The following is a 15,313-nucleotide window of genomic DNA, read 5'->3' as shown; positions in this document are numbered from 1 at the left end:
ATGACTCACTGTTTTAACGACTTAGGTCTGTCGATTTCTAAATTTTTTAATGTATTTTCACTATTATCTCCCCTTGGAAAAGGATGCTTTGTGCCAAGTTTGGCTGAAATTGGCACTGTGGTTCTGGAGATTTTTAAAAGTTGTAAATGTATTTTCACTATTTTGCTATTATCTCCCCTTTGAAAGGGGTGTGGCCTTTCATTTGAACAATTTTGGTAAAGGACTACCTGCTCTTTCTAAATATCCATTTAGTTCAACTTAGTATCAATAGCACCAAAGAAGAAGTTATTTAATTGCTTTACACATAAACACTATATACCAAGTTTGGCTCCACCCTGGGGTCATAACGCCTATCCCGGGTTCATGAAATTTACAATTTTGGTAGAAGCTTCCTTCCTCATCATTTCCTGCTAGATGCCAGGAGTAAAGACGAAGATTTTAAAAGAAATACATCAATTTTACAGTTTTAACCCAAAATTAAGACCCCTTAGGATGGGGAGGGGGGTCATGGAATTTACCATTTCCGGTCTCCTTCACCTACAGATTCTACATTCCGAATTTGGTCAAGATTGGCACAGTAGTTTCTGGGAAGAAGTTGTCAATAGACGACGCACGCAGTGACCTAAAAATTAACTGCTTGGACCAATTTTGAGTGTTACCTCTCACAATGTAATGGGACTATTATTTCTGGACTTCCACCGAGAAAACATTCTTCCCATTTGAATCTATTCCAAAGGACTATAAAACAAATCCGGCGAATTACACTTTTTCCATTCATCTAATTTGAATTCAAAAGAATACTTTCTTGCAACTACAATAATTTGCCAGCGACCCAATATTTAAATGAAGTTATTCCACATAACATGAAAATGTATCCCGTTATAATACACGAAACAAAGATCAGTTTTATATTCCCAAAATGCATATTGAGTTATTTAAAAAAATCATTTGTACCCGATTCCGTAAAACAGAGGAATTTATTAAATGTAGAAGCCATCTCAATAATATAACAGCCATTACAAATGTATTCAAACAAGTTAAATGTTGGATGAAAAATGCCAGTATTTTCCCCAATAATTTCAAAATTTTATTCCCAACTTTTATCTTTTTAAAGTTCCATTTTAAATTTAAGACAATACCTTGAAAATTGTGTGAAATTTAAGAAATTGACATTAATCCTAAAATATCCTTTTAAACTGTCAAATTTGATATGAAGTTTTTCGTAATCAAGTGCAAAAAGGTCATTATTTATTTCCACTACTTGTATTAAACTTTTAAAAAGAAAATCTGTATTGTTAGAAGATATGATTATGTAACGATTGATTTGTGTTGCTTATGTTGTGTTGACACCAACGGACAAATCAAGTTTCATTGAATAAATCTTGAGCAAATTTAAAGTGCAAAAAGGTCATGTTTAGTACACTGTAGCTCAATAACAAGCATTGCGACCCTAATTTTTCTTTTTTCTATATAGAAATCAAAAATACACTTCCCATTAAAATTGACATTACTCCAAATATCAGGTGCGAACATCTTTAATCGCCTTTTCATGCTTAACTTGGTTCATAATTTTTTTTTTAATGAAACTTGTAGATTCTTCTTATTGTACACTTTACCCGTTTAAAATTATTATTTTGCATGACATATTGTAATATTTTAGGAGAGGGACTTGTAAGTTGTTAGAACTTGTTTCCAGTACGACATTTTTTTGTTTTCAGTCAAAAACTTTCCGACCGCCAAAAAAACTGCCAATGCTATCTGCTTCTATCGCACGTAGAACTACGAGGGCGAGTCAATAAGTAACCAGCCTATCCCATTTCCGATTGACCGAGACGGTTTCAATACATGTTTTATACCTGGGTGCAAAATTGCACACGTATCGAGTCATTCTTTAATAAGATATTGAATGTCAAACATGGCTAGTGATGCAAAGGCATGCTTTTCATCGAAAGTTGAGTACCATGCTATAATTCGGTAGTTGTTTTTTAAATTGTAAAACAGGCAAGAGAATACACAGCGAGTTAGCCGATGTTTATGGATCTTTTGCATCATCTTATGCTCAGGTTAAATTCTGGGTAGGGGAATTCAAACGCGGTAGAACGTCTTTAGACAGGCTGGACGCCCACTGGATGCCACCGACGAAGAAATGTGCAAGAAAGTTCGGGATCTGGCATATCTGATAGGCAAATTCAGGTGGAAGAAATAGCACAGGCATTAGGCATTTCACATGGTAGCTTTTCAACAATCTTACATGATTGTTTAGATATGCGCAAACTAACAGCCCGTTGGGTCCCCAAATCCCTTAGCGATGAGCAAATGGCAACCAGAGCATCAGTATGCAGCGCCTTGTTGAAGCGTTTTAGGTCAAAAGACGATTTTCTTTTGCGTCTGGTGACTGTAGATGAGACTTGGGTTCATCATTATGAGCCAGATAATAAAGCTCAGAGTCGTCAGTGGATAGGGCCTGGGTCCCCGAGGCCAAAGGGTCAAGACACAACCATCTGCTGGCAAAGTGATGGTCACAGTATTTTGGGACGCAAAAGGCGTTATTATGTTGGACTTTTTACCCAAGAGAAGTACAATAACTGGAGTGTACTATGGAAATGTGCTAGTGCAGCTGAGAACTGCCATTCGTGAAAAACGCCGAGGTAAACTCTCTTAATGTGATTTGCTGCAATAGGACAACGCAAGAGTCCACAATTGCAATGGATGCTGTAGAGCAAAACGGTATGAATTAATACCACATCCTGCCTATTCGCCTGACCTAGCTCCTAGCGACTTCTTCCTATTCCCAAACTTGTAGAAAAAAAAAAATCTGTGAACGTCATTTCCGGTCTGACGAAGAAGTTGTGATAGCAGTTGAGGAGTGGGTCATTGGAAAGGATCCCGACTTTTTCAGTTCTGGGCTGATGGCACTTGAACACCGTTGGTATCAGTGCATCACACTAGAGGCCAATTACATCGAAAAAGAAGAGGTGGATCTCAACCGGAAATAAGTTAGGTTGGTTACTCGCCCTCGTACCATTTTAGTATAGATTTGTTCCAAAGAAAATCCTTCAAATGTTGAAATAAGTTATGAGACAATTCGTTATTGATAAAGGTGTTATATATTCGCTTGAATTTTCCCTTGTGTTGACTTTCGTCGTCATTTTCCCGGGTAATAGGTCATGCCAAAGTCACGTTATTCACCACCGTGGAACAGGGATCAATTTCATAACTCCTATCAAGAATACAAAATAGAGAGTCGGGCAAACACGAACCCCTGAATATACTAGAGGCAGGATCAGATGCCCTAGGAAGGGCAAACATCCCCCCCCGGTCACACCCGCCGTGAGTCCTGTCTTGATCAGGTAAACGGATTAATCCGTAGTCAAAATCAATGTGCCAAGAAAAGCCTAACAATCGAATATGAAACACAGACAGCATTTGTCCAATGAAAGGTTGTACTGGCAAACTAGATCATTATATTCATTGATATTATAAATCCATTTCGATGCTGTTGAACGCCTATGGTGTCGCAGTCTATCGAAAACTCTCCAGAAAGCATGTATGGTATATGGTCGTCTGATATCAGAAAGGGATGTCTTATAAGGTCGAAGAATGTTTATAAGGTATATGTTTTTATTACATTATACATCGCGTTGTGTAACTTCGGCACTAAAGCGCTCGTTACAGTTAGTGATTTTCTCATACAAATCTCCACATCTTAATTTTTCCAGCGAGAAGAGACCAATTTATTTTAAAGAGACACTACAGCTCATTTTCCACATTTTAATAAAGTGTTTTTTAAAACATGTATTGATAAAATTCATATCGATACTGACAATTTTGAACAATTGGGATGCATCAATTTACTCTCAACTGCGCTTGGAAGATCGTTCGGAATTCAAAGGTTTCTTCATTCTGACTCGGACTTTTGAATGCTTATTTACATCACGTGGTTTTGAGTGACAGCAAAGGTGTTGTGTAGGAAATTATTTAAATTCCCCTTCAAGGAGGTCCACACTCACCTTTCAAGTATAAGAGTATTCCCTGCTCCTTAAAATAAGTAATTATATCAATCATTATTTCAACAGAAACCCTTCCATGTTCCCATTGACCGATGATTTTACAACTAACACGTGTCGTGTTCAGATAAAAATAGCACTTACTTTTACTTTTAAAAGTAGTGTCTTCGCAGCTAATCTCAATGGCAGATTTGGGGGGGGGGGGGGGGGGGGGGGGGCAGGATCTCCCCTCCCTTTTTACGCCACAGATTTTGAATGAAAATCCAAATTTTGCACCAGAATGGCCGATTACTGTGGCTAATCTTTGACTTTCACACCCCCTTCGGAAATCCTAGATCCGCCACTGAGTTACATGGGTTTTTCCGAACTCTTTGTTTCCAACGGTCAAACTGATACATGGTAAATTTTATTTCACGTATGAGTTTTATTTCATTCTATTTTTACCTGTTTTCTCACAGAATCTGTCAACATTCTAGATCTATCAACTACACTTTCTCTCACTGGACGACATGCTGCACTGTTTACTGTCTATGCGCATGCGTCTGAAGACTGAAAGGAGGAGACTCGATATTTTTTGTATAGGCCATCAAAAAGTATTAATTTTTACGTTAAAACGATAATTTTTAACTTTAGATAAGTGTTATTTTCGCAAAATTCATACTTTCAACAATGCAACAAAAATTGAGAAAGCGCTAGGAAAATTGTCATTTCATGATTTTTGCGCAAAATGAGCTGTAGTGTCTCTTTAACATTAAAAACACGATGATGGTACTGCATGTACCTCACGATTTTCATTTCAAACACACTCAGTCTAAATTTCGTAGCAGAGATCAGAGCTGGTCTTAGAAGCATGTTATTGTGACCATTTTGAGCGACCCGAGGTGTAATATTGAACGGAGTTTCAACTTTTATATGACATAGTGTGACATTTGAATTCTACCCAAATAACCCTGCCTTCGACAAGGGTTAATGTGGTAGCAATATGTCGGTCTTATAAATGATACTGTGGATGTGTCAGTTTTCGAACGATGGTTGCGATTGGTTGGAGTATTATACACGGGAAAACTCGGGTATGAACGTGTCATAATGTAAAACTTATACGGTACCAATTTTGATGCACCAGATGTGCATTTCGACAAATGTCTCTTCAGTGATGCTAAAGCCGAAATTTTGGAAATTCGAAATCCATTGCTACGGATGACTGAATTTTTGTCTAGAGAATGTAACTCACTCTCTCAGCCAACCAAATACCCTGAATCCTCGTAAAAAATTGATTCTTCGTGATGAAAAATCGTTCCATTTTTCAACTTTGGCGGAGTGTTCGATTGGTTTATTTTGCAAGAAGCTAAAAAATGGGCGCTTCTTGACCGATTTTGCCAAAATAAACAAAAACATACAAGCATTGATACATGTACAAAACAAACAACACAATACAACAGTAAAAGCAAAATGCTATATTCCATTTGTAATTCATATTTCCATTGTAACTTTCCATCATCTTTCTTGATAAGCTGCTTTCTCTTCACTTTTCGGTACTGACAAACACAATCCTTGTCTTGTGCACCACATTCTGATGACCAGTTCCAGCATTTTTTGGAGCGTTTACATTATTTTTGGCATAGGATCTAAGGAAGGGCGAGAGCGTTGATCATCATTAAAAGTTATTTCCTTCCATATTTTTTGTATTGCGTTCGAGCGATGTTTCATTTTGCCTTGCTTTCAAAGGACTGGCTTTTTCTTTTCCTCTGCGATGTCCTCCGAACTCAGATGTGCTGAAGAATGACCGTTATTCGCGACGTTGCAATGAAACAAACTTTTGAGTAGATATGTTCATCAATTGGGTGACCTCAACATCTTCTCCATCACAGTCTCCTAGTATAGCAAAATCAATTTCCTTAACATCCCACGGACCTCACTTGATTGAATGTCCATTTTGAACGTATGTGTGTAAGATTTCCAAGAAATGAAATTGTTTTGTACAATCTGAATGGGTCCTTAGTCAACACGGTCAACTCGAGCATGGTAATATGATGACACAATGACACAAACATGGGCGGAGTTTACTTTGAAACATTGACTTGATTGGCTGAGTTCTGTTCTACACCAGCAAAATCACATCAAGAAAAATCTTCGTCACAAAGAACGGGCGGAACGAAAGATCGGAATTTCATTTCCGAAACATTTTTAAGATATCACAACGCTTTATACAAGCAACACGCTATCAAATCTAGAGAGCACGGAATATTCACACTACTAATACGACACCATGGACTTCAAATTACACTACTAAATGACTAATGCAAACGGTAATTTTGTTTAAAATCGAAGATACGTGGGTTGTTGAAACAGTTTGCTAACACAGTAAATTACGGGGTAATGCCTGCATGCTTGACATCGTGGATTTTATTTTATTCAAATTTTAACAATTAAAAAAATCATGCACATCTACTGCAAAATAATTATTTCACCGACTTTCAGAACGTATCTCTGCACTTGCCAGAGTTTATTTTTAGATCAGTAAAATCCGAGAATCGGTGACCACGCAGAACAGATTTCACACGGGCGCGAGATCCGGGTTATATGCGGTCGGGTGGTGCTGGACCCAGCAAAAATAATCAATCTCTTAAAACAATGCAAGCTGTAACTGACAGTGAATAAATTAAACAAAAGGCCCATGGGCCTAGAATCGCTCTTCTGATACATTGTAGAACAGGCAAAAATTCTCACTAACCAAGATTCATCAATTAACAAGGTTTTAAAGACCTATCATAGTGTATGAAGGGGATATCATACAGTACACTATCAGGCAATCAAAATAATTACAAAATGAAGTTACTTAACCTACGTGCATATCTGGGTAGTACATATTTCTCTTCTACATGATTTTTTTCAAGGGACAAAGAGACGGTTGGGGTGCTAAATACTGAATTCACTATGCATACAATTAGAACAAGGGGGTCGCATTGTATTTTGTCCAATTTTTAATGCAATTACATTTCATGCCATTGTTGGAGAATGGTTCTTAAAACGAATATCAACAAAATTGCTTTTTAACTTTTTCAGCTCTGTTGAAATAAAAAACAAAGAGTGAGTTAAGTGAAGGTTTGATGATCCTTGGGTTTTTAGTTTGAAAGATGTATAGATTTGCAAAAAAAGAGAGCAAAAGTAGGTCACAGTGACCTACCTTTTAGCTGACACACTCTGAGAAGCCAAAATGCATCAACTTAATAAGTTTGATGGATCTAAGCCACTTAGTATCTGAAATATCTAAATATAGCCATGAAATTCAAAAAGTATATTACAGTGACCTACTTCTTAATTGACACACTCCGAGGACTCAAAATACATCAACTGAAACAAGTTCATGATTCTAGGCCTCTTAGCATTTGATTTAGATATAGCTTTGAAGTTACAAAAGTAGATCAAGGTGACCTAATTCATAGTCTGCACACTCAGAGGACTCAAGATGCTTCAACTGACAAAGTTTGATGATGTTAAGTCAAATAATACCTGAAAATTTAAATGTAACTTTCCAAAAGTAGGTCACGGTGACCTACTTTTGGTCGACACACTGAAGACTCAAGATGCATCAACTGACAAGTCAAATAGTATTTAAACATAGCCGTCAAATTCCAAAAGAAGGCCACAGTGACCTACTTTTTGGTCAACACACTCCAAAGACCCAAGATGCATCAACTGACAAAGTTTGATAATTGAAGTCAAATATCATCTGAAATATTCAGATATAAACGTTTTTGGCCGACACACTCTGAAGACTCAAGACCCATCAACTGACAAAGTTTGATGATTGTAAGTCAAATAGCATCTGAAATATTCAAATATAGCCGTCAAAATCCAAAAATAAGTCATGGCGACCTACTTTTTAGTCAACACACTCTGAAGACTCAACATGCATCAACTGACAAAGTTTGATAATTGTAAGTCAGATAGTATCTGAAATATTAAAATATAGCCGTCAAATTCCAAAAGTAAGTCACGGTGACCTACTTTTTGGTCAACAAACTATGAAGACTCAAGATGCATCAACTGACAAAGTTTGATGATCCTAGCTTTCATATTGTCCAAAATATGCATCTAAAATTGAAAATGTGAATTTTGAATGTCTGCAAAATTCAAAAAGTAGGTCACTGTGACTTACTTTTTTTTTTATATATATAAATATGTTTCGAGGCCTCTAGATGCATCAACTTACAGGGTTTGATGATTCTAAACCTCTCAGTATCTGAAATAACAACCTAAAATGTATTCATAAATGATTAGCCATAAAATTCAGAAAGTAGGTCATGGTGACATACTTTTCACATGACGCACTTAAAGGTCCCATGATCCATGATCCATCAACTGACAACTTTTGATGATCATAGGCTCAAAGGTGTCCAAGATGTGCATCAAAATCCATTTAATAATAATTACCTGCGAAATTCAAAAAGTAGGTCACCATGACCTACTTTTGAGACAACATGATATTAGGTCCTAATGCATCAACTGACAAATTTGATAATCCTAGTCCTTATACTAAGCAAAATATCAAAGTTTTAACAAAACAAAATTTAAGGTCAACTTTGAAGTGACCTTGAGACCACACCCTTTGCCCTAGGATGATGCCTTGAACAATTTTTTTTAAAATCTACAACCTATCCTCATCCTTATGCATAAGTTTGGTGATAATTTGCCCAGTGGTTTCTTGAGAAGATTTTTTAGCAACCACTACTTTTGTATGCATTTTCCTAATTATCTCCCCTTGTTAAAGGGTCACAACCATAGTTTTAGTACAAATGAAAGCCAAGACCCTGTGACAAATTTGACAAAAATTGGCCAAGGGGTTCTTGAGATATAGCCCGTTTCCCAAAAAGTTGACGCACACCGCACGCCAAACATGGCCATATGATTAGCTCTTTGAGCCTTCGTCTTGTGATTAAATATATATAATTTCATTGAATCAGAGTGGATCTGAAGCAATAAACCCGTCAAATCAGCAGAAAATGTCGATTCATGAATTATTGTCTTCCAGACAGTAATTCCTATTCGTAATCTCCGATGTGCATTGACCTCGGAGGTCACCAGTTCGGAATAATGCGGAAGAGAGGCAATGAGTACGTGTCAGATTTGTAAACAATTTAACATGCCAATTATATAGAAAATTCACTTGAGTGGCACATTTGCGTAATTATTACTTTCTTACACTTGTACTTCCAAGTCATTCATGCATGAAATGAAGTAATACCTTAAAACAAACGAAATGTGTAGTTACTCACGTCGGTTTCCATCTTTGTATGACCTCGGTCTCAACAACCCGATTATGTTCGTCATTCGTCTTTCCCGTGTCCGAGTACGTGACGATTATGTCCGAGGTTATGGAGGCTTATACGAAACGCGAATTGTAGGTACGCTCTCAGTAATATTTCCTTGTTTATTTTGCTGAAATTTTCATCAGATCTTAAGGATTATATTAGTTATAACGGTAGATGTTAATTGGTGCATACTTGGATAGTTGAAAGTTATAGCTTGTATTGCATTAAAACGTCGATGTCATTTATACACCATCAAGTCCATCTCCAGCACCATTTTTGTCTCGACCAAAAACAGCGCGGAACTCCATAACGTCGCCGCTTTTAACTTTGCTTACCATCCATAATGAACGGTAACAATGTGGTAATGCCTCTGATATAATTAAAACTTCACAAAACCACGTTCAATTAAATGTACTTTTGTTTTACTGCGATATCAAATATCAGGGATTTTTACATAATGAGGGGAAAGAGTGCAATGAATCGAAACGTACCCCCCTCCCATAAAAACGTGCAAAAACATCATGCTCCGTGAAGCTAATTTTCAATATTTGTCGGAAAATATTTCAATATTTGGATATTCATTGCAATTGACCATAAGCATACAAAATTTTATTGGCTTCAGGTATATGATACAATTTCAACAAAACGTTTCAGCAAACCTCGTAACATAATGACCCAACCTTACACACAGAGATTAAAAAAAAAAAAAAAATTGACTTCAGCACTATCTAAAAATGCGTTCTCCCTCATATTTGGGCAAATATCGAAATAGTACGCAGAACTACATATTGAAACTTCAGTAAATGCAATCTTGCTTTACCATGATCCGTTTAATGGACCAAACAGAAGAAAATGCTTTACATGTTTATCAATTCGTCCCAAACTCCCGATTTGACGACAGTAAAGACATCAGATACTAATTTATTGTTAACTTCCATTGTCAATTTCATGTGCTGTATTAAACAGTATTTTGTTCGATGTTAAAAGCCAGACCAAAATTTTGTCAGTATGATAAATTATTAAAAATAATACGATTTGACAATTTCGACAAATTATATACAGGCATATAAGGAGTACTGGTCTACTCAATGTAAGGAGAAAACGGCGATTTTCATTTCGTTTATGGTGGATGTGCGCAAGCGCGCGAGAAAAATATTATTAGACACACCATGGGAGATGGGATTTCGTTTACAGTATGTAGTCGTACTGAATGGTGATTTCATGTTAAACATGAAACTAAACTCCCCCTCCATTGCTCAAAGTGGCTCTCTCTACCCTGTTCCCCATCTGACTGTCTTTAATCGCTGAATATGTCCCGCCAACAGCTTGCAGGCCGTCCATGCTTTCACGTCGCCTTGTAAGTCTTGACTTTCGAAATTCCGCGTGCAACGTCACGTGATCATCAATATTTCGAATGGGACATTCACTATCCGACTAGGAGAATACACAACTAAATAGGAAATTAGCTTGATTACTTTTGAATCCGATTGAGTTAAATTGCATAAAGTGTATAACTTGTATAGCTTGTTATAAAACTTTATTTTTGTTCAGGACTACGATAACATTCAAAGAGTGCGGCATATAATAGCTTTAAGAAAATTGACCTCAGTCATCACTTTCTTTTCAAAGTTGCTTTACAGTCGACATGATTCAAGTTTAAGTCGAAATTGCAGTCTCTTAGTCTGCAAACTTTCTTTATAAAACATACGTGTTATCAATGGTTTTACCGATGCATGCTTTGCTTTATCAATGGATAATATGCTCTATAGATAATCATGTATGAAAATCATGAAATAGGAAAAATCTTTTTGCAAAGATAGAATACATTAAAGTTTACTTCATGGTATGTTTTCTTTAGCATAATCATTGAGGATTCTCACTTTTCGCAGTTGTTGGTCGAACATTCTTAATTTAATTTAATAATAATAAAAAAAACAAACCTTTCCCAGCATTCCTGTTTGCATCTTTGACCATTTCATATTCAATAAATTTCTCAATACAATTAGGTAGTCCCAAGGTTGTTTGCAGTGACTCCAAAAAATAGCGTCAATCACAGGATCTCAATGCATTGAATTCGCGAAATTTCGGCTATCACGTGGTTCAGAATCACTTAAGTTTCTGAACCTGAATAGATGAAAAGCCCTGCAAGGTTCGATTTCGCGATCTACAGATCAGTGGTCAAACATTAACCCACGGAGCTATCCGTCCAGGCCATGAGAGGACAAGAATTTTTACCATTTTATGATTCAATAGGACGTCGCCCGATATGATAATGTGTTATTCATTCTTAAGGAGGGATATTTGATCTGCATGAAAAGTGGAGCATATGTTCCATAATGATACAAATATTGCTGATATTTATATTTTCATTCATGTTTTAAAAAGGGAGTCGACCATTATGACGATGTGTTAAGAGAATAGGAAAACCCATCCATATTGTCACAAATCACGCAGGCGGATCACTTTGCGCCATTCGAAAACACCGTCCCGATGCACCGGTCGTTTCACTCTTCGTCTGAGTCTCTTGTTATTCTTTTGTTTAAGTTTTAATTTTCTATTTTTAAATAGAAATAACAGTACCATGATTATGGCTCATTCCTGAATCTTGTACTAAACGTCTACTCAAACTCAGACACAATCTCCTTTCCATGTAGAGGTTACTCACATTTAGTACAATAACTCTACTATAAAAATTACTCACAGTTCGTAGAATATATCTACTAAAAACAGGTTACTTACAGTACGTACAACACATGCATTATCAAAAAATAAAGGCCTAGTCGAACAGGCTGCAAATTTAATTCTTAAAAAAAAACCCTGCTCTTAAATCAGTGTCCTGAACTTAGTCTATGAAAATGAACGATCTCAACACTAGATCTCTTGATATTGAGGATCGTCTTGATAACTCAGAACACTCAAGGAAACATCTGGATTGCCGCGAATAGCAGCGAAAATACCAATACTATTGTTTTAAATGCCATGAACAACTTCACACTCCCTCATGATCACAACAAACATGACAAAATCCACATTGCTTGGGTCCACCACGCCAGGCTACGCCACGATACATCATTGCCCGATTCGTCAGATACAGGGACAGAGCAGTAGTGTTCAACAACAAAAAGAACCTTAAGGGCTTCAACGAAAATCCTAACGACGGATATAAAATCTTTGAAGCTCTGACACAACACCGCTCAGTACGTTTCCAAGGTCAGGCAGATAGTCCGTAATAGGAGGGTCACGGGTTGCTGGATTCACGATGCCAAAATCTCCATTCGTCGCAATGACAGAAAAGTGACTATCCAGTTTCAGCAGGACCTCGACAAACTTTTCGGTCCGGCACGTGCTCGAACACAGACGTTGACCCCGATTCCGTGACCTCTGATGATGAATCTGGCTAGTCTAAGCGAGTTGGTGTTACTCGGATGCGGTCAAGCGTGGTTACACTCAAGCGAAAAACGTTATGCGTACCCTTGATCTGCAAAATTTCAGTGCTGTCGTCAAAGATGACTACGCTATTTAGTGTAACCAATATATATATATATATATATATATATATATATATATATATATGTATGTATAATTATGATTACAACTAATAGTAAACGTAATATTTGCTGAGTATTCAGTATTCTGTCACGTGAAAAGTTGTTTATTCATCTCACCCTTTGTTTATACCAACTCTTGGGTGGACCAATCACCAGTGCAGTGTCAACCTCCTTTTATGAAATAGTGTGTACAATGAACTATTTATATTAAAATTTTACACACAATATGCTCGGAGTCAGTTAAGATTTTTTTTTCGTTTGTTTTACTGTTTTCTTTCACCGTCTTCTTTTGTTTTGGTCACTTATTCATGCCGGTATCTGTTTCCGATACATGTACATAAACAGATTATAATAACCTCCATTTTCATTCATTTCGTTGTTCATTTCATATACAGTAATTGTCATACGTACAGTGGTATGATAATCTTGATTTGTAAAAGTATAACATAATATATTTTGTATACGGGAGAGGTTTTCTAAGTTGCTAGAACTTGTAACCAATCCCTTTGTACATTCATACAATAAAATACGTTCAAATGAAAAGGTATCTGTACTGGTTGCAAAATGATCACGAAAGTCAAGAAATCAGCAAAATTTCCCAAATTGAATTATAAACTTAAAAATAACCCGTGTCTCTGCTATCACGTGTCTCCGCTATCACGTGTCTCTGTTATCACGTTATATTATCATGTAATATGATATTTTGTCTCGTCACTAATGCTATCACTGCGACTTATCACATCTTACACTCAATCTAAAATAAAATGTACAATGCACCATAATGAACAGGTTATTTCCTACTAATTGAAGAAACACAGATTTCCACTATCAATAGGATTGAAAACCTCAATACCGTACTTGATTGTACAGCCTCATATAATTCAAATTTTTCCTTATTTCCATTTGTAGGTACATTAATCACTAACAATCTCAGATTTTGATGAGGCGTGTAATTATTACCGTGTACCTTTACTGGTACATGTCCCAGAACCACTACCATGCGGGGTGGGTTGGTGTAGTTTCAGTGGGATATATAATATTAACACCCCCTTCCCCCAGCTTAGATATCTTTAAAACTAATAGCTGATTACACCCGAGTAGCAGTCTGGTGTAAACAGATACGGGTTATTAGAGACTAGAAACTCTTATTCCAGTAATGAAGACGATCACATTTATTCTATTGAAAACACTGAAAATGACAAGCCACATTCTGTTTACAAACTAGTAAAACATCATTAAAATGGTAAACATGATTTCTTAAATAGATAAAAATTGCAACCTTTCAGCAAGATAAGCATTAAATGATTAACATTAAAACAGTTACATTTATAACATGTATCTTTTTAAGATCCTGTGTTGTCGTTCGTTCTGTGAGCACACTTTTTTTCCAGGTTCACCGATTCCTCTTCAGTCTGTATCAGAGGACACGGAATATTTCATATTTAATCTGCATCCCTCTACAAAACAAAACAAAATAATAATAATAAAAAAAACCCATGAAAAAACAAATGCAAAGTTTAATTCCTTTTAAGTAAGCTAGCTTTATCATATGCTTGTTATGTTCTGCATGTAATTTTTTCTCTCATTACAACCAGAGACTTATATGTCAATACAACAAAGTGTTTTCATTTGTAGCCTAGTTAGAACTATTTTAAAAAATAATTATTATTCTCGACCTTTCCTTAAACCGTTGAACATTTCTTAGAGTGACTGGCTTTCTTTCTGTTTATTATTTATGTGGCGCCTATTGAATGGTTCCAATTATCAACATAAAAGAATAAGGTGTAGCGAAACTGTCAATCAATTAATGTAAAACAAACACCAATTTCTACTTATTTGTTGTGGAAACCAGCGCAGCAAGATTTATCACAGACTAGTAGACATGTTGTTCCTGGCAACACAACTAGAGGCATTACAAATGAGCCGAGCTTATCGTTATAATACAAACACTATTTCGGAAATGCATTAATGATCCACTTCTTTGGGAAGAATGATTTCTTTAAACGAAAAGCACACTTCCGTGATTTATTGAGACGATCTCCAGCGAACGATTAGCACAGGATAGAGGCTTCATCACTTCTTTACTGTGAAATTACACGACTGAGGAAGCTGGCGTCTTTAACGAGCACGTAAAACTCAGCTCTCAGTGATTTATTAATTAGGCGCTCTAGACGTCGCAGATACACGGGACAATTGAGATTAAAGCGCTCGCTGTATCAACGTTTATTCCGCAATATAAACACGAGAACGGCCGAGATGATCCAGAGCGTCAGGGAGTCATAGTGTGAAATTATTTTCCAAGTGCAGGGCAATAAAAGTGTATATTAGCCTTTAGTGGAAGTGAGGGGATGAGAAGAGATGTCTTTTAGAGATGTAACAGACTCTGCTTACAACAAGCAGCCTAGACCCCGGAGTCGAGATTTAATTCACGATAAATACATACAAT

The 15,313-nt window shown here is 36.5% G+C and overlaps 1 protein-coding gene across 4 annotated transcripts in view; it reads right to left on the bottom strand.

Moving 5' to 3' along the window:
• LOC125649107 (YLP motif-containing protein 1-like) overlaps positions 1 to 15,313 on the bottom strand; it is a 74,805-nt gene that overhangs the window by 9,115 nt on the left and 50,377 nt on the right. For 3 of the 4 annotated variants that reach the window (XM_056166502.1, XM_056166504.1, XM_056166503.1), the window contains one exon: positions 14,016 to 14,324. The exons of the other annotated variant lie outside the window; for it this stretch is intronic. The gene's annotated coding sequence lies outside the window, so the exon portion shown is untranslated. Of the gene's footprint in view, positions 1 to 14,015; positions 14,325 to 15,313 lie in introns of those variants that run through there. 4 annotated transcript variants of the gene reach the window in all.

Source organism: Ostrea edulis, chromosome 5, assembly GCF_947568905.1.
Source record: "Ostrea edulis chromosome 5, xbOstEdul1.1, whole genome shotgun sequence".
Lineage (NCBI taxonomy): Eukaryota > Metazoa > Mollusca > Bivalvia > Ostreida > Ostreidae > Ostrea > Ostrea edulis.
Note: the sequence above shows the minus strand (reverse complement) of the source record. Positions and strands in the feature narration are given on the sequence as shown.